Source organism: Rhinopithecus bieti, unplaced genomic scaffold, assembly GCF_001698545.2.
Source record: "Rhinopithecus bieti isolate Rb0 unplaced genomic scaffold, ASM169854v2 scaffold_81282, whole genome shotgun sequence".
NCBI classification, from domain to species: Eukaryota; Metazoa; Chordata; class Mammalia; order Primates; family Cercopithecidae; genus Rhinopithecus; species Rhinopithecus bieti.
This window is the reverse complement of record NW_016830182.1, coordinates 1,375,552-1,394,895: the sequence shown is the minus strand read 5'-3', so window position 1 is coordinate 1,394,895 and position 19,344 is coordinate 1,375,552.

Below are 19,344 nucleotides of genomic sequence, written 5' to 3'. Positions count from 1 at the left end.
TGATTTAAGAGCAGAGGAATCACGCCATGTGCCTTGTCATGAAGCTTCCTTAAGGCCCCAGGCTTCCCTGCAGCCAGTTCCAGGCCCTGAGCTCACAAGACCTTCAGCCACAGCAGGTGGCTCAGCGTACCCTGTTGTTTCTCAAGCCTGCTCCTAGGGGAACTCAGTTGATGCTCCATCCTGATGAAGCGTGAGCAGCCCCACTCCAGGGGAGTGCTGCCTTCGTTCACTTGACCACTTCAGTTCTCAGAACCCTTTCCCAGCTGTGAACTCTGCCTGAGAGGCAGCTCTGTTTTGCAGATGGGGAAACCAGGCCTGGGGAGTGAATTGCCCAAGGGCAGGCTGTTGGAGCTGGGACCAGTCTGTCTGACTTCACAATCAGGGTTATTGCGTGTCAAACCCTTCTCACTCTCACCACGAAGCTGATCCTTGGGACAGGGTGAGGAGGCAAGAGAGATAAGCCTGGGCAGACAACACAGTAAGATAGAAACCGTGGGGTTGGCCAGGGGGCTGTGGCACTCAGGGACTAGGGAGGTGGTTTAATAGTGAGCATGAGCTGAAAGGCCTGTGGGGACCCAATCACAGAGGGCTCTGACGGCCTGGCTGAGGTCTGACATTGTTGGATAGCACTGGGGAGTCATCAGTAGTGCAAAGACTCCATGCTTAGGACTCTGGACTGGGAACCAGCTTCTTTCGTTCATGTTACTCCTTCCACTCTCTTTGGAAAAGCAAATTCATCACTACCACTGGTCTGAGCCAGAGAAAAGCCTACCTTCCCCAAAGGCTTAGCTATGATGTCATCCCTTCCTATGCTATTCTCTGTGGTATTAGGAAGAAGGAAATTTCATAGACTAAGCCATGAGCTGAACACGTGCCCAGCCCTTGAGGGCTCCAGGCCCAGGTGACATCAGGCAGGTGTTACCACTCACCTGGCTCCGAGGCTATTTACAGACTGTGTCATCCTCAGAAATAGCAGTGTTTCTCTCCACTCAGCTCACATGGTTTTTTATCCAAGGTGCTGATGAGTTTTGTCACCTAGGGATCCTGTAACACCACCTCTAGGCCTCACAAAGCCATAGAACAATCAGTTTGTGCTAAGCTGAGAATCTCATTCAGGGGTTGCAAACTCAGATGCCTGTGGGGGCCAGGCAGGTGATACATATGAGTGGTGCAAGCTGGTAAGGATGTAGAGAGTGAGGGGAGATGGCACTGTAGCCAAATAGCTAATGGATGTCCCAGGTAAAGAGTTAGCTGCTGCCCAGGCCATTGTTGTATATAGGACTATGGGTCCACACAGGCCACCCAGTTTTTCTCATCTTTCAATAAAAGCTGAAGACTTTAAGTTTTGTAGAAATCTAGTTTTCAAATGTTTGAAATGAATTTTAAAATAAAATTAAACACTGAATGAGCTGTAAACAACATATCCAAACTAGATGAGGACTCTGGACCAATAGTTTGTAAGCTCTGATTTCCACTGTACAGGTGAGAGGAATGAAGCTCAGAGACGGATGGGGAATGGCCCCAGGCCATGCAGCTGGGCAGTACCAGGACTGTGGTCAGACCCTTTCTTCACTCTCCCCATGGCCTTTTCTGCAAAGTTCACTCAGCAGACATGATTTCAGAGCACCTACTGTGTTCTGAGCCCTGAGCTTCACCCTGGGGATTCAGAAGGACAAAGGGACAGGAGGTTACGGTGCCCTGAGATGGTGGAACTGCTGAACGAACCTCTCCCAGGTGGCCCTGTGTGTGGCAGGAGTGAACACTGTGGTTGTTGTGGGGTACAAAGTTACAGTTGTTCTGGAGAGGCCCTCCAGGAGGGGCTGGGGGTGAAGGTAGCCCCGCTGTGGGCATGAGGTGGGGTTTCTATAATATTAAATATCATGAAGGCTGAGATCATTGTCAGTGCCAGTCACTGGGTCATACAACCTGTGCTGCCAGCCTAGACAATGGTCCTCAGATAGGATGAGGCCATGGACTTCATCTGTCTGGTTATGCTTGAGGGGTTTGGGGTCCAGGATAGCATCTGTCATGGGAAGGGAAACAGAGAGAGGTTCCCTGCAACTCAGAAATCCACCAGACCCTGCTAATGGGCTGCTGTGGGACTCTCTGGGGACGGAGTGTCCCCAGTGGCCTTTGTAAAGTCAGTACGTTCATCATCCTCTCTCTGCTGGCTTCTAAGAACCAGACCATGATGGGGAGGCAGAGGCAGAGAAGGGAGGTTCCACTGAGGCCCAGGGAAGTGGTGGGCACAGTGATCAGAGAGAGCGCCACAAGGGGAAGATGGGGGGAAGCTCTCCTCTGGAGTCCAGCTGGACTTTGAAAGTTATTCGTGTGATCTGGGTCACTGCGGGCCACTGAGAGCGGAGCCAGCATTAGTAGGGTGGAGCTCAGCAGGGGGTGGCTCACCGTCAGCTGCTGGGCTCTCACACAACCTGCCTGGCCACAGCCCCCCCGCAACTCACAACTCAGCAGAGCTCACCTTCTACGGGTATCTGCGAGATAATCCATGTTTGTTGTTTGAAGCCACTAAGTGCCGGGTCATTTGCCATGTGCAATAGATAACTCATACCCATAGGACCCCGCCCCGGCCAGGGCTCCTGGAAGATCCCGTTGCTCCATGCACAGCCAGTCCTGGATCTGCTGTCTCAGCAAGCTTGGTCACCAGCTCTTGGCAAGGACCTCACGGGCATGGTCAGGGAGAACTGGCCCAAGAGAGAGGACTTCCTTGTCTTTGTAAAGACATGGTGTGGGCTGGCTATTTCTGTCTCATGCCTCTGAGGGAGAATGAATGAAGCTTGGGAGAGTGGAGGATCTGGGAGAAAGTCCTCAGTGGCAGAGCCTGAGCTGGATCTGGCCATGGCATCCTATTGGCCTCTGGAAAGGGGACAGGGCCTCACTTTATGCCTCCGTGTTGGGCGCTCTGCACTTTGTAGATGTTGTTCTGAGCCTCAGGGTGACCCTGCAAAGTGGAGCTTGTTGTCCCTGCCTTACAAATAAAGGAATGGAGGCCATGAGAGATTAATGATGTGCCCAAGGTCACACTAGGGCCAAGCGGAGAGTGGAATTCTTCCCAACTGACCTGGCTCTGTGTCTCCAGGGGCAGGTGGGCTCTGAGTGGTGCCTCTGAGCTGACTTGTGCCAGACATCATCCCCTCCATGCAGCCTTTTCTTCCAGCTAGCCTGACACTGTGCTTAGTGATTGAGATCCATGATCCTATGTAGTCCTCACAATAACTCTGCAAGGAAGGTCTGTTATCTCCAGGTGGACACCAGGTGGCTGAGCTGGATTTGAACCCAGGCCTGGCTGACTCCACATCTGCACTCCCTCCCACTGACTGGGTCTTCTCACCCTAGAGAATCTACCATTGGCTCAGCCCTGCAGGATGACACGCAACAGTATAGCTAGGTAACACAGAAACACACTGACTTCATTTACACAGTCCCTGCCCAGAGTCAATAGAAAAGTACCTGGTCAGCAGGACCCACAAGGTTGCCAAGTTCAGTCCAGATTTGTCCTTGGTGCATGCCCCATTGCCACCTTTATTTACTGTTTACTGATTTGCAGTGGCTTTTCTCAATGCGTCATTATCCTCAGGAGAGGATCCCACTGCCAGTTGTCTAGGAGTGGGGCCCAAGACTTTGCCAAGCCTAAAATGCTGCTCAGTCAGACTTCGCCTGAGCTCTGGGCTCTCTGCCTTGTGGGTGCAAGGAAGCAAGCAGCCTCCAATTCTGCAGTTTCCCTTTTTTGGTCTGTTGTTTTGGTCTGTGCAATTTTGATGAATCTGCTGACTTGACCCTCTTTATCTCCACTGACTAACTCACATTGATACCTCTCCTTGCTCCATTAGAATAAATCTCCGGCTGGGCGCGGTGGCGCAAGCCTGTAATCCCAGCACTTTGGGAGGCCGAGACGGGCGGATCACGAGGTCAGGAGATCGAGACCATCCTGGCTAACACGGTGAAACCCCGTCTCTACTAAAAAATACAAAAAAACTAGCCGGGCGAGGTGGCGGGCGCCTGTAGTCCCAGCTACTCCGGAGGCTGAGGCAGGAGAATGGCGTAAACCCGGGAGGCGAAGCTTGCAGTGAGCTGAGATCTGGCCACTGCACTCCAGCCCGGGTGACAGAGCGAGACTCTGTCTCAAAAAAAAAAAAAAAAAAAAAAAAGAATAAATCTCCTTCTGGTCAACAGTGCTCACCTTGTGATCCATATTGTCCACCTTCCAATCAATATGGTCCACCCTTGATGACTAGGGTTTGTCTTTTCCAATTAAGATAAGTGCCATGGTGAAACCCCGTCTCTACTAAAAAATACAAAAATTAGGCCGGGCACGGTGGCTCATGCCTATAATCCCAGCACGTTGGGAGGCCGAGACGGGCAGATCACCTGAAGTCGGGAGTTTGAGACCAGCCTGACCAACATGGAGAAACCCCGTCTCTACTAAAAATACAGAATTAGCTGGGCGTGGTGGCGGGTGCCTGTAATCCCAGCTACTTGGGAGGCTGAGGCAGGAAGAATTGCTTGAACCCAGGAGGCAGAGGTTGCAGTGAGCCAAGATCGAGCTACTGCACTCCAGCCTGGGCAACAGAGCAAGACTCTGTCTCAAAAAAAAAAAAAAAAAAAAAGATAAACGCTGTGGTAATAAGAATAGCTAGCTTTTGCTGCACTTAATACACTGCACATGGTAAGGATTTATAACATTATTTCTTAATCCCTGTGTGACCCTTGAGAACGAGTACTAGTATTAACTACTTTTTATAAATAGGGCCTCCAAAGTGGACAGAAGTCATAAGCCATCCAAGGTTACATGGGTCTTCCCTCATGTTAAGTGAGTGGCAGAACAGCCTGTATTTGGCCTTGCTCTGCTTAATCCCAGAACTTGGCTCCTGCCTCTAATGCTATCTTTGCTACTGTTGAATTTGAGTACAAAAGATCAGCAGGTCAGGCTGAGAGACGCCTCAATTTATGTGACAAAGATCTCAGATTGTAGATGAGCAGAGAGACTCAAACAGTTGACAAACTAGCAGCCTGTTCCTAGGACAGAGGGTCTGTATCACAGGTCCTGGGTTTGGATGAGTCCAAGCAAATCTGGGGATCACAGCGGAAGCTTCAGCTCCGTGGGGACAGGCCCAGCCCACTCAGCAGAGAATCAAGGAGCAGGGACCCTGCGAATCAAGGGTGTTTGGAGAAGATCTAACTAAGGGTGGTCACGACAGGAGTGTGGTGGGGTGGCCACAATGCCATCTCTAGAGAGATGAGGGCTGTACTGGGGCAGAGGCCACAGTGGGGCTTCATAGTCCTGACCAGGATGAGCAGGAGTCAGATTTGGGTACATGTAGACAGAAAGCTTCCTATCAGTCAGCGATATTGCAGAATGATAGTTTGAAGTAAGAAGCTCCCCATGGCTGAAGCTGTGCGAGAGATACCAAGTAAGGATGCCACAGAAGATGGCTGCTTGGCCTAAGTGGTGGGGCCAGGTGACCTCTCTGGCTCCTTCTGATTCAGAGACTCTACAATTTAGACCCCCTAAGTTGAGGCTGCTTGGGGGAACAGAAAGTGCAGGGTGGAACCTCAGAGTTTTGTTTCTTTTGGGGGAGGGTTGTTGTTTTTTATTTTTTAATTTTTTATTTTTTGCAGACAAGGCCTCACTCTGTCACCCAGGCTGGAGCTCAGTGGTGCTATCTGGGCTCACTGCAACGTCCACCTCCCAGGTTCAAGTGATTCTCAGACCTCAGCCTCCCGAGTAGCTGGGATTACAGGTGCGTGCCACCACACCTGGCTTATTTTTGTATTTTTAATAGAGACGGGGTTCACCACGTTGGTCAGGCTGATCTTGAACTCCTGACCTCAGGTGACCCAACTGCGTCAGCCTCCAGAGTTATTTATTGGCATATCAGTGAGTGAAATGTAACATGAAACCATAAAAGCCAGAAGAGAATACTGACATATGGTTACTGGTTTCAAAGTGGTCAAAGTTTTCTAAGCATAAAGCAAATTCAAGGAAACGTAAGGAAAAATATGCAACAATCTGGTGGCATACCTGGCTTAAAACTCTGCATTTCAAAGGTGCCACTGGCACAGTTGGAAGAATAACTTGTGTTTCTTTATTTCTCCCAGCCCTTTCCCTCCAAGCTTTGGGGCAAGCAGACTTCAGAAACAAGGACAAAGATGTCAATACTTGGCTTTAAGGTTTCAAAAAAAAAAAAAAGTTAGGATACTTGCCAGTTGGTGTAGAAAATATGCATGATCACTCAGTCAGCCTTCCCTCTCAGATGAGACCTTCATTCACCCCAACCTGCAAGAGACCCTCATGGTTGGAGGAAGAAGGGAATGAAGGGGAATCAAGGGAGTAAGACCCATCAGGGGATGTAAGAACCCCTAGATGAACTCCAGGAATCCAAAAGCAGAGGCATCCTGAGCCGTGTTTCTGAGTAGAGCCAAGGAAAGGAACAAGAACCCAGAGCCAGGCCCTTCCCTGGTAGGCAATGCCACCTGGTTTCCTGGTGTGTCCAGACTGGTAGGGCTCCCAGCAGCCATGAACAGATTTTCTGGGGGCCCAAGAAGGCACAGAGTGACCCAGGAGCCTGAAGACCTGGAGGCCATGTGGTTGGACAAGGAAATGACAGTAGGGACTGTGTCAGTGGACCACAGCCAGATGAAAACAAGGATCTTAGTAGACACCAGAGGAATCAACAAGTAGCCAGATGGATCCCAAAGTAATCTCAGCACTTTACAAGGCTGAGGCAGGAGGATCGCTTGAGCCCAGAGGTTTGAGACCAGTCTGGGCAACATAGCGAGACCCTATCTCTACACAAATTAAATTTCTAAAAAATTAAAATTCTAAATAATTTCTAAATAAATTAAAATTCTAAGATAATTTTTAAAAAATTAGGCAGGCATGGTGGTATGTACCTGTCACTCTCCCTTACTCATGAAGGCTTGACTGGTGGCCCGTAGGCAGGCAGTGGTCATCCATATAGGATTTCCAACAGTAGGACCCCAAGCCTGGGGCAGAAGACAGGGTCAAATTCTGGAAAAAGCGAGATGGGTCTCCAACCTAGACCCTGAATGGGCAGGGTCCAAACACAGAAGGCTGAGGGGACCAGGCAAGGTCCAAGTTTGAGAGTTGGATGCTGGCCAGGCCCTGGTCACTCTCCTTTACTCATGAATTCACTCACACTTCTTCATGGAGCAGCTACTATTAAGACTCAACTATGGCCAACCATGGTGGTTCACACCTGTAATCCCAACACTGTGGGATGCTGAGGTGGGAGGATTGCTTGAGACCAGGAATTCAAGATCAGCCTGGGCAACACAGCAAGACCCCATCTCTACAAAAAATTAAAAACTTAATGGGGGGCGGTGCACACTTCTAGTCCCAGCTACTTGGGAGGCTGAGGTGGGAGGATCACTTGAGCTCAGGAGATGGAGGCTGCAGTGAGCTGTGTTTACACCACTGTACTCCAGCCTGGGTGACAGAATGAGGCCTTGTCTCAAGGGAACAAAAAAGGACTCAACCGTGTGCCACAGATGCCGAGGTCTTCGGCCATGCTAGTTGTCACTCGAGCTTCTAAACTGTCCCCATTAGAGTCAGGGCTCATCCTAGAGTCTGAAGGGGCTGTGCTGCCAGTCTTCCCTGGTGCAGTGATTTTAAAACATGCAATTTCTTTTCCACCCCTGGCATTGAGAGGTGGAGTCTTATTTCTCTTCCCTTGAATATGGGCTGGCCTCTGGGACTCACTTCTAACCAGCAGCATGTGGAAGAAGTAAGGCCATGTGTCTCCCGGCAGCAGGTCATGAGAGCAACATAGCTTTTGCCCGGCTCTTGCTCTTGGGCTCTAGTTCTTGATACCCAGCTCCCACACCATGAGGAAGCCCAGGCCACATGGAGAGGACACAGCATGCTTTCCAGCTGACTGCCTGGCTGAGGTCTCAGCTGCCAGACACGTGAGTGAGAAGGCCTTGAGAGGACTCCAGACCCAGCTACCATCAGACTGCGGCCATCTGAGAGCCCCTAGTGAGAACTGCCCAGCTGAGCCCAGTCAGTGCTAAGAACCACGAGAAAGGATAATGATAAATGAGTGAGGTTGTTTCACACCACTAAGTCCGGGGTGATTTGTTACACAACTGGAGATAACCAGAACTCCTGTTGAGGACATGCAGTGGATTCCTGATGGGGTTTGACTGGAGCCCTGGTCAGGCACCTCCTTCAGCCTGGGCTCTGTTCGTGTGGTAGGTCTACAGAACCCCCAAACACCATAGCCCTGTGGGAAGTCATTATCCCTCCCCACCCCACCTCACCTCTCCTTCTCGACACCCATGTCAGATAATGGCATGACCACCCACCCAGGGATCCCAGTACAGACTGGGTGTCATCTTGTCATATTTGGCTGGTGCATGCCCATGTAATTTTTTTTTTTTATATATGAGGTCTCCTTATGTTGCTCAGGTCAGTCTTGGACTCCTGGCCTTAAGCAGTCTTCCTGCCTCAGTCTCCCAAAGTGCTCCAATTACAGGTGTGAGCCACCATGCACGCCCGCCCCCACCCCATCTAATTTACTCCTATTCATTCATTCCTTTGACAAACCTTTATGGAGCACCCACTGGTGTCAAGCTTTGTGCTAAATGGACCTGCCTGGTCCCTGTCCTCAAGGAGCTTACAGTAAAGCAAAGAGAAACCTCTCAAACTATTCATTGTAAGTGCAGCCAAAAGTCTCAATAACTGTGTTTATTAATTAACCTAAGTACTGTGCTGAGCTCTTCACATTCATTCAATCATTGAGTCCCCATAGTAATCCCACGAGGAGGAGATTATAATCCAGAGATCATTACCTTTATTTTATGAGGAAACGGAGGCACCCAGAGGTTGAATGAGGTTATGCCATTAGTGGGCAGTAGCACAGAGGTGAAGTTTCCTTCCCATCCCTCCCTTCTGCCACTGCAGTAGCTGAAGTTCTCTTCTGGGTCCTGCAGGAAGCACGGACTGAGACATAGCTGAGAGCCCACACGGTTTTACAGGGGAGTCGTGCCTGTGGAAGACCAGTGGCAAAGCAGGGCTGGGCAGGAACAGCCTCAGACAGCGACACAGATCTTCCCAGTCCTGAGCCAACCCAGCAGGAGTTCCTGAGCACAGGTGGCCATGAGAGGCATCCCCACTGAGCTCAAATGGCCAGGGCTGCTGTGCTCAGTATTTGCTGGGGCTGCCCAGGAAGCATGGTCTCTTGTTGATGGCTGAGGCCACTCCTGCAGGGTCTGTACTCTTTGCAGCTGAGCAGCAAATTCTTTCCTAAAGGGAGACCCCTGGGCTGCCCCCATGGCTGCTACCCAGACTGTCATATAGCCTTCTCTCTCATCTCTCCACCTCTGGGCACAGCCCTCTGCCCAAATTCTGTGTCTGGAGTGATGGCTGTAAAATGCACACCCTGCCTGTGAGATCCACCAGCCACTCCCCATCTCCATCAGGAGGAGAAACAGGTTCCCTCTTCCCCCAGCACCTCCCTGTGCTGTGTGGACTATCCAGGGATCAGACAGCCTGGGCTCACACCTGGGCTCCCCACTGACTGATGCTGCTAATATCGGTACCTCTTCCAGAGACTGCTGTGCAGTCCAATGAGATGCCACAGGGAAAACACTTAGTGTTAGGCTGCCACAGAGCAAGGCCAGAAATGACCTCCTTTAGGCCCAGACCTGCCTCTGGTCAGTTCAGGCACCGAACCAAGGAAGGTCTGACTTCCAGCCAGGGTGTCTTTGTTACCCTAAGTTCAGAGGAAAGAGGTAGCAGAGGGTCCACTCTGAGGCTGTCTGCCTGGTGGAGGGACAAGAAGGGTGGGTCCAGTCACCCCCGACAGGAGTGGGTGTGGTTCCCCTGGGCAGGAGCTGGCAGGGTCACCGTAGGGAGAGGGGCTGAGCTCAGGGGAGAAAGGTGAGAGGGAAAGAGGAAGGACTCTGCATGTCTGGTGTAGAGGCCCTGCTCACCCTCCCTGTTCCTGACCCCGGCTCCAGTCCCATCAGACTCTACGGTTGGACTGTTGCTCAGGGCCCGGTCTTGCCCCCGCTAGGCCACTGTATAGGAGGCCTTGTGTGCTGAGGCTCCTGGTCTCGCCTGGCGCCAGCCTGACCCGCTCAGCCCAGCCCCTCCTCAAGGCTGTCCCCACAAGCCGTCTACTCCAACAAAGGGTCAGTGTCCTCAGGAGGGCAGGTGCTGCCAGGCGGGACCGCAGCCAGGCCTGCTGGGGAGTTCTGGGCGGTCGAATCTCAGAGGAGTGACCAGGGCCTGGCTATGTTGAGGACAGGGCTGGCGGGATATTTGTTGTTTTTGTTGTTTTTGAGCCACTGCCCCTAGGAAGAGGTCAAGGTGAGGGAGGCAGGCAGAGGCTAGGGCTGGGGAGCTGGGGTACATTTGCCCAGTTTGCAACTGGAGTCCAGATGGGGACCTCCCAGGAGGAGTAGAGGCCTACCGACCTCCCTGCCACTATCCCCAGGCCCCACCTCAAGACCCTAGGCCCCAGCCTGACCTGAGACCCAGCAACAAAGAGCCAGAATCCACCCCATTTTCAAGCCAGGAAGGAGACTACCCTTTAGTGTGATAGCTTATACCCACCCCCATTTCCCTCTCTGCCTGCTCTGTCAGCCTGTTGAAACTCCTGCTGGGGCCCACTGCCCACCTCTCTGCTGCCAGACTGGGCCACCTGCCAGTCCCACAGAGTCAGCCTTCAAACCCCCACAGCTGGTCAGTCAGCCCTGGGAGAAGTTGTCCCCCAACTGGGGCACACTTCTCTGAATACAGGCTGCTCACAAGCAGAATTTAAGCCATTGATGGGTCAGGGCTGGCAACCATCTAAGGCCACATCAATAAAGGCCAAGTCTCTATAACAAGGGAGGTCAGGTTTTCTATTTGCAGCTCAGGCCTGTGGAAATCAGACAATCTACAAGTATTGGAAGGAGTGTCACAGAACAATGACAAATGGATAGAGGTTCCAGAGAGTAATGAATGAAAGCTACAGACTTCAGAACAACAGGGGGTAGAAAAAAATCTGTCGAGGATTTGTGTATACTGTGCTTTTCCCATCAGATTATAAGCTCCTTGGAGGTCTTGTTCATCTCAGTAGCTCCTCCACCATCTCAGTCTCTTAATACCTGTCATCACTCAGCTCACAGTGATGGCAATAAATATTGGTAGATCAGTGGGTGGACGGATGGGTGAATGTATGAGTGGTGATAGAGTATGGACGGGGAGATGAGTGGGTGGGTGGATGCTAGGTGGGCAGGTGAATTGATGGACAGATGGCTGGAGAGTAAATAACGGACTGACTCCTACACTGGAGCAAGGATAGAATGGAAGCTGGCATAAACAGGCTTCTCAAAGATTTCTTACAGAGGCTGCAAAAGGCATGAAACGTAAGAGAAAAGGCAGATAACCTAGACTTCATTAGCATTAGCAACCTGTATTCATCAAAAGGCACCATTAACAAAATAGAATTAAGAAATGAAGCTACAGGCTGGGTGCAGTGGCTCATGCTTGTAAACCTAGTGTTTTGGGAGGCCAAGGCAGGAGGATCCATTGAAACCAGCAGTTCAAGACCAGCCTGGGAAACACAGCACAACTCTGTCTCTACAAAAAAAAAAAAAAATTAATAGAACTGGACATGGTGGCATGTGCCTATATACAGTCCTAGCTACTTGGGAGGCTGAGGCTGGAGGATTGCTTGTGTCCAGGAGTTCCAGGTTGTAGTAAGCTAGGGTCACACCACTGCATTCCAGCCTGAGCAACTGAGTATCAAAAGAAAGAGAAGGAGGGAAGGAGGGAAGGAAGGAAGGAAGGAAGGAAGGAAGGAAGGAAGGAAGGAAGGAAGGAAGGAAAAAAGCTACAAAGTAGGACAAGATAGTCACAATACATACATCTGACAAAAGTTCATATTCAGTACATATAGAGAACTTATATCAATCAATAAGAAAAGGGAAACAGCCCAATAGACAGTAGTCAAAAAACTTGAGCAAGCATTTTACACACACACAAAAAGGTATCCAAATGACCAGTAAGCATGTGAGAAGGTAGACAGACAGCATCTTTAGTCATCAGGAGAAAGCAAATTAAAGCCCCAATGAGATACTATTATATACCCACTAAAATGGCTAAAATTAAAAAGGGTTGCTGAGGATGTGGCATAGCTGGAACGTTCATACATTGTTAGTGGGAGTGTCAGTTAGTACAATAACTTTAGAAAACTGTTTGGCAGTTACCTACTAAAGCTAAAAATACGCTTACCTATGGCTCAGAAATTCCGCTTCTAGGCATATATTTAAAAGAAATGAGGGCCAGTCATGGTGGCTCATCCCTGTAATCCTAGCACTTTGGGAGGCCGAGAAAGGAGGATCACCTGAGCTCAGGAGTGTGAGACCAGCCTGGGCAACATAGTTATTTTTTAAAAAATTAAAATTAAAGGCCAGGCACAGTGGCTCACGCGTGTAATCCCAGCACTTTGGGAGTCCAAGGTGGGCGGATCACGAGGTCAGGAGATCGAGATGATCCTGGCTAACAGGGTGAAACCCCGTCTCTACTAAAAATACAAAAAATTAGCTGAGCGTGGTGGTGGGCACCTGTAGTCCCAGCTACTCAGGAGGCTGAGGCAGGAGAATGGCGTGAACCCAGGAAGCGGGGCTTGCAGTGAGCCAAGGTCGCACCACTGCACTCCAGCCTGGGTGACAGAGCGAGACTCCGTCTCAAAACAAATAAAAAATAAAAAAAAAAAAGAGAAATCAGTATGTATGTCCACACAAATACTTCATATGAACATTCATAGGTGCCTCAAACTGGAAACCACCCAAGTGCCCATGAACAGTAAGGTGAATACATGCATTGTGGTAGATCCATACAGTGGAATGCTACTCAACAATAAAAAAGAACAGCTACTGATGCAGGCAGCAACACGGATGAATCTCACAGACATTATATTGAGAAGAAACAAAAATCTTGACGATATGCTATATGATTATGGAAAGTACAAGAGTAGGTGAAACTAATCTATGGTGAGAGAAGTCAGAATAGGGGCTGCTTTGAGGGAGGGGGTCGCTGGAAGTGGGTACAAGGGAGCCAGCCTTCTGGAGTCCTGGAAATGTTTTAAATCTTGATCTGCATGGTGTACATATGTATATATTTACCAAATTCTACATTGATGATCTGTGTACTCATTATATTTTTGTTATACTTCAATAAAGCATTTTTAAAACACAAACACAATTCCTTTATTCTAGAAGAGTTCAGTGTGCTGGCATGGAAGTGGAGCCCAGAAGGTCCATCTTCTCCCCTTCAAAGAGGTTTATTTCTCAGGATTTAGCATAATACATCTCAGGGGAATTGAGAAGTCCTTGTCTGAGGCAAGGGGGCTGGGCTAGATAATAAGGAGAAGATGCTCATATGGGGAAGTCCTTGGGGTGGGGTAGATGACAACAGGATGACACATGCCTGGGACTTTCCCACCAGCTCTTCCCAAGGCCACTGCGCACTTGAGCTGCTGAGGCACTCCAAGAGTGCCAGCCAAGGGTGTCTGTGCCTCCCCACCATAGTGCACTGTACTCAGAGGGGTCGTGAGTCCTGGGGGCTTCCCACCACTGCCCCTCCTCTGTCTCCAGTGTGGGCCACTGTACCAGCTGCAGAGCTGAAATCAGAGGGGAATAGGGAGAAGGTGGGAAGAGGGGGTCTGGAGCTACCTCCTGCCCTCCTGGACCTCAGCCTTCTCCTCTGTAATGCAGAGAGATTGTGCTACTCTTCCAAGGCTGTTCTTAATGCAGGTTCTGAAGGTTCCCTGGGTACCCCAAGCCACCCATGAGCCAAGGTGGCTTGCCAAGCACATCTGGAGAGCCAGAGGGCTCTGTCCGCTGATTACGCAAAGCCCAAGTCGTCTGGGCTTCTCCTCCCATGAGTCAGGTAGCATCACAGGAGGATGACACAGGTGAGCCTGTGAGGCCGGCCGACCAGGGCAGGGCACACCTCATGGTCAGAAGTGAGTCAGCCGGGGCTCGGCTTCACTCAGCCAGGAAGCCCATGGGATGGAGCTGGACCAGGCTGAGAACTAACCCATAACAGGTGCCAAGAGAGGAACCTGAGTCACCCTTGCCCCCTCTCTCTCCCACTGACCCCACTCCTGCCAGTCAAGCACCCACCTTTTCCTCTGTACCTCCTTAGCATCCCTCTGGTCCATTTTGCCTCCCCATTCTGCGGCCCCTACCTTACAGACTGCAGTAGGCCCCTCCCTGCCCTCCAATCCTAGCCCTGAAGTCCACTCTCCATTCTTCCAGGTGGATCGTTTTCCCCCTCTTTTATTCAGGCATAATTGACATTTAATACAATGCATGGATCTTAAGAATGAAGTTTAAAGAGTTTTGACAAATGCATACCCGTGTGCTACTGATACTCAGTCACGTCAAGGCATAGAATATTTCAGTCACCTTGGAAAGTTTTCTCTACCCCTGCCTCCAGTCACCCAGCGTACACCCAAAAAACCCTCTGTGCTGACTTCTACCCCCAAGAAATGAGCTTTGTGGGTTCTTAAGCTTCACATAAAATATAATTTTTTAGTAATTATACAGTAATACTCCTTTATGTCTGGATTCTTTCATCCACTGTGTTTTTCGTCTTCATCCATCTTTTGTGACTTTTATTGTTGGATAAGTTTCCATTTTATAAACATAACTCAATTTGTTTATTAATTCTCATATTGATGAACAACTAGACTGTTTCCAGATTTTTACTGTTATGGATAATGCTGCCCTGACCACTTGTGTACATGTTTTTGTGTGGATATGTCTTCATTTCTCTTGGGTAAATTCCTATAAGTTAAATCTCTGGGATATATAGTAAATATATGTTTATCTTTATAAGAAACTGCCAAACTTTCCCAAAGTGGTCGTACCATTATAGATGCCCAGCACTAATATATGAGAGGTCTGGTTATTCCACATCCACACCAGCACTTGGTATTTTTAGTCTTGTTAATTTTAACCATCCGAGGATCTTTTTAAAAATCACTTCTAAACATCCCAAATGTCCACCGGCTGGCAAATGGACAGAAAAAAGGTGGTAAATCCACACAATGGAATACTAGCTGGTAATAAAAAGAAATGAGGTACCGACAGGAATGAACCTTGAAAACATTACGCCTGGTGAAAGAAGCTCATCACAAAAGTCCACCTTGTGTAGGATTCCATTAATATAAAATGTCCAAAACAGGCAAATTTATACAGACAGAAAATATATTGGTGCTTTTCTAAGTCTGAGGGGATGGGAGGTTGGAGGATGATAGCCAGTGGGTGTGGGATCTCTATTTGGGGTGGTAAAAATGTTCTAAAATGTATTGTGGTGGTTCACAAGTCTGTGAGTATACTAAAAGCCATTGAATTAGACACTACCTGAAAAAGCTATCTGAAAACCAAACCCACCACATCTAATTAGCAGGCTACCCCCTATAGCTCCCTACTGTCCTCAGAGTGAAGACCCAGATTCCCAAACCCAGATTCCCCCACGTTGTCTTCCTCTCCTGCAGGCCCCATGGAAACCACCACTTCCAGATGTACTCTCTGCCATGGGCCTCTGAGTGCCTGCACGTCCTATTCCTGTTGGACTGTCGGTCCCACCTCACCTCTGACTCACCCTTTATGGTTCAGCTCACCTGACAGCCTTCCCTTCCCTCTCTCTTGTTCATTCATCCATTCATTCATGCAACAAGCAATTATTAGGCACCTGCTGTATGCCAGGGTCTATTCCAGGCACTAGGGATACAGCAGCAAACAAAACAGACTAAATCCCTCATGGCGTGCAGGAGCAAATAATTGAGCACTTAGTCAACCTGACGCACCCTAGGCCCTGCCTGCTGGCCTTCTCCACATTTCCGTAGTGCTTTGTAGGCACTTCCGTTTCAACACTAATCCATCTGAACTTCCACAAGTCAACAGTGGGGCTCCCTGACGAGGCTGGGACTTCATGAGGGTAAGGGCCAGGCCTACCTCTCCTGGGCATCAGAGCAAGGATGGTGCATCCTCCGTGTGCACCGTCCGCCACATTCCACAGAGCCCTCTCACAGCCCTGGTCTCATCTGCTCACTCATCCGCTCTGTTCAGCAAGCGGGGATTGTGGAGAGGAGATGTGAAGGCAGGACGCCCACTGCCCAGGTGAGGCAAAGAGGCCCTGAGAGTGCATGAGGCCACATGGCTACAGAAGCATGGCAACTGGCTTCTCTTACTCCCTGCCCTGGGCAGGCTTCTTGTGGCCTTGCCAGCTCTGAGGTTCAAGGATTGGTGTCACCATACCAGGAAGTGATTCCAGCCCCAGCAGGAACCACATGGCCCTGTGGGCCACCATCTCAGGGCGTTGCCTAAGTTTCCATCACTCTGGCTGGCAGCACGAGGCAGGATGGTCAAGGAGCAGCAGCCTGTCTCCCGAGCCTCTTCCCTGCCCTCAGCCCAGCTCAGGTGAGTCACCAGCACCTGAGCATGAAGTCATCCTAGAGGCTCCCTCTCTCAGGAGGTGTGCAGTTCACATGGGAAGTGTGGGAGGTGGACCTGTGAGGGCTCCTTAATGGTATGGTTAATGCTCACGGGGTGAAGGTGGCTCAAAGCACCCCTAGAGGTGACACTTTCCTCCAAGGCCTTGACACACACCTGGCTCCTCTTTGCACTTGCTCCTTCTGGTCTCCTCTGGCAGCAGCAGAGGCAGGGGCGGATCTTTAGCAGGCAGCATGGGGCTTCTGGGGCCTCTCTGGCACCTGCATCCTTGGGCCTTTCCAGTTTCTTCCTTTATGAAGCCCCTGAGGGCTGGTGAGATGGCCCACCTGGGGTTCCTGTTCCTGTCTCCGGCTCTTGTTAATGCCGGAGGGGAGGGCGCTCCATTACCCAAGTCGCCCCAGTGGCTGCTGGTGCTCTTCCTGCTTCCAGCAGCACCAAGCCTTAGGCCCTCCAGATTGAACCGTGGGACAGGAGGTCTCCTTCCTGCCCCCTCCTGTTCCTGGAATCAAGAGGTTCGCAGATGTGTTCTCATTTGTCATCTGCACACCACTGGGGGCAGATGCCCTGCTCAGCTCAGAGGCCATGGCAAGGGAGAAGCTGCCTCCTTTCTGGACCCAGTGGAACTTCTCCTAGACTTATAGCTCCAGACCCGCTCCTGCCTTTCCCCAGGGTGGGGTTGGGTGATAGTTTTTTGTTTTGTTTTGTTTTGAGACAGGGACTTGCTCTGTCGCCTAGACTGGAGTGCAGTAGCCCAGTCATGGCTCACTGCAGCCTCTATATCCTGGGCTCAAGCAATCCTCCCAGTTCAGCCTCCTGAGTAGCTGGGACTACAGATCTGTGCCACTATGCCCAGTTGTTTTTTTTTTTAAGGTTTGTAGAGACAGGGTCTCACTATATTGCCCAGGCTGGTCTTAAACTTTTGGGCTCAAGCCATCCTCCCACCTCAACCTCCCAAAGTGCTGGGATTACAGGTATGAGCCACCATGCCCAGCCTTGGGTGATGGTTTTGAAGTCTCAGAGACTTTGGGGCTAGGAGGAATTAGCCAAGGTGCCCAGCCTAGCACCAGAATGTTCTCCTCACAAACAGGAGGGATGTGTCCTCTGTCTAGTGGATGGAGGGAGGGTCCTCTTCACACCCCTGGGAAGCTCCCCACAGTTCTCTCCCCTGCTTCCATCTCTTCCCACCATCCATCTCTTTTTCCCCTTCCCTGGAACACCCTACCGTTCCCTGAAGCTGTGAAGAAAGCCTGGGCCCTTCTGCGTCCCCGCTCTATCACTGAGCCGGGGCATCCTGTTTGGATGGTCCTGGGGGTTCCCAGGACAGGATGGAGAGGGTTTACCCCCATCCCTCCATTCCCCAAGCATGTGCTCTTGGCAAATGTCTGCAGATCCAGCACATCCTGCACAGCAGAGATGAATTCCCTCCAACGTGGTGGTTTGGGTTCCTATTGCTGCATGGCAAGCTAGCCCAGAACAGCAGCTTTAAACCATGACAATCACGGATTCTGCTCAGGATCCAGAGCTTGACTGGACTCAGCTATGCGGTTCTTCCTTGAGGAGGCACACAGCCTCAGCCAGATGGTGGCTGGGCTGGGGTCATCTTGAAGGCTTCTTCACTCACAGGTCTGGGGCCCAGGCTGGAATGACTCAGCCAGCAGAGCTCACTGAGCTTCTCTCACTTTCCATGTGGCCACTCCATGAGATCTTTCTACATGGCAGTTTCAGAGAGTGGAACCTCCCACATGGTGGATGAAGGTGACCAGATCTATAAGAAACATTCACATTCTCCATTTTATGTCATCGTGACCCTTTTCCTGACAGTCACCCTGATTTTCTGCATTTACAAAGCTCCCACTCCTTCCTGCTCTGAATTGCACTGCAAAAGTACTGCTTCCATTAACCTGACAACTGCAATGAAGAGCATCCTGTCCAAATCATGTCACCTTAATTCCTGGGTTTCTTCCTAGATGGAAGAGCTGGTGGGGAGACATCTCAGTTTCAAGACACACACACACAGACACAGACACAGACACCACCAGATATCAGACAGGCACACGACACATGGGCAGCGATATACAAATCACATGGACAGCACAGACACACCGCACAGCACAGAACACACACCCCACAGATATATGACGAAACAGACACATATGAGAGGACAGACACATAGACGATGTCACTATGAAGCAGACACACACATGATATCTGTTGTTTATCTGTGTGTGTCACTGTCGTGTGTCTCTCTCTGTGTGTCTGTATGTGTGTGTATGTCTGTGTGGTTCATGTTTCCTGTGATTGACTTGTGTGGTGTGTGTCTTTCTTGGTTTTGTGTGTCACAGCTCTTGGATGTTTTCTAATGTGGTTGTATCGATCTCTCATGCGTGTCCCCTGTGTGTGTGTGACACACCCACCAAGCAGGACAACGAGACACACCACATAGAGAGCACACCCCACCAGATAAAACACGCATAGAGACATAACACACAGAGAGCACCACCACAGGAGCCCCCTGCCTGACACACAGACACACAGAGAGACACTATGTGGTGTGTCTCTGTGTCTTGTGTGTGGTGTCTGGCCCAGCAGTACCGCGATCACCAGGCGTGGTAACACCCAGGGTCGCTTGATAAACGCACATATGAGAGGAGACAGTGTGTCGCGAACCATCCGGGTACAATGTGACCATGCGCCTCATACATTACAGTCTGTTACTATACACATCCAGAAGATGGAGACCTACAGGCTCTAAGACGACACTCAGCGTTACGAAAATCTATCACGCACACCTTTCCTACTATCACCGGTATATCTGTGGCATGTGTCTGTTCTCTGTATCTGTGTCTG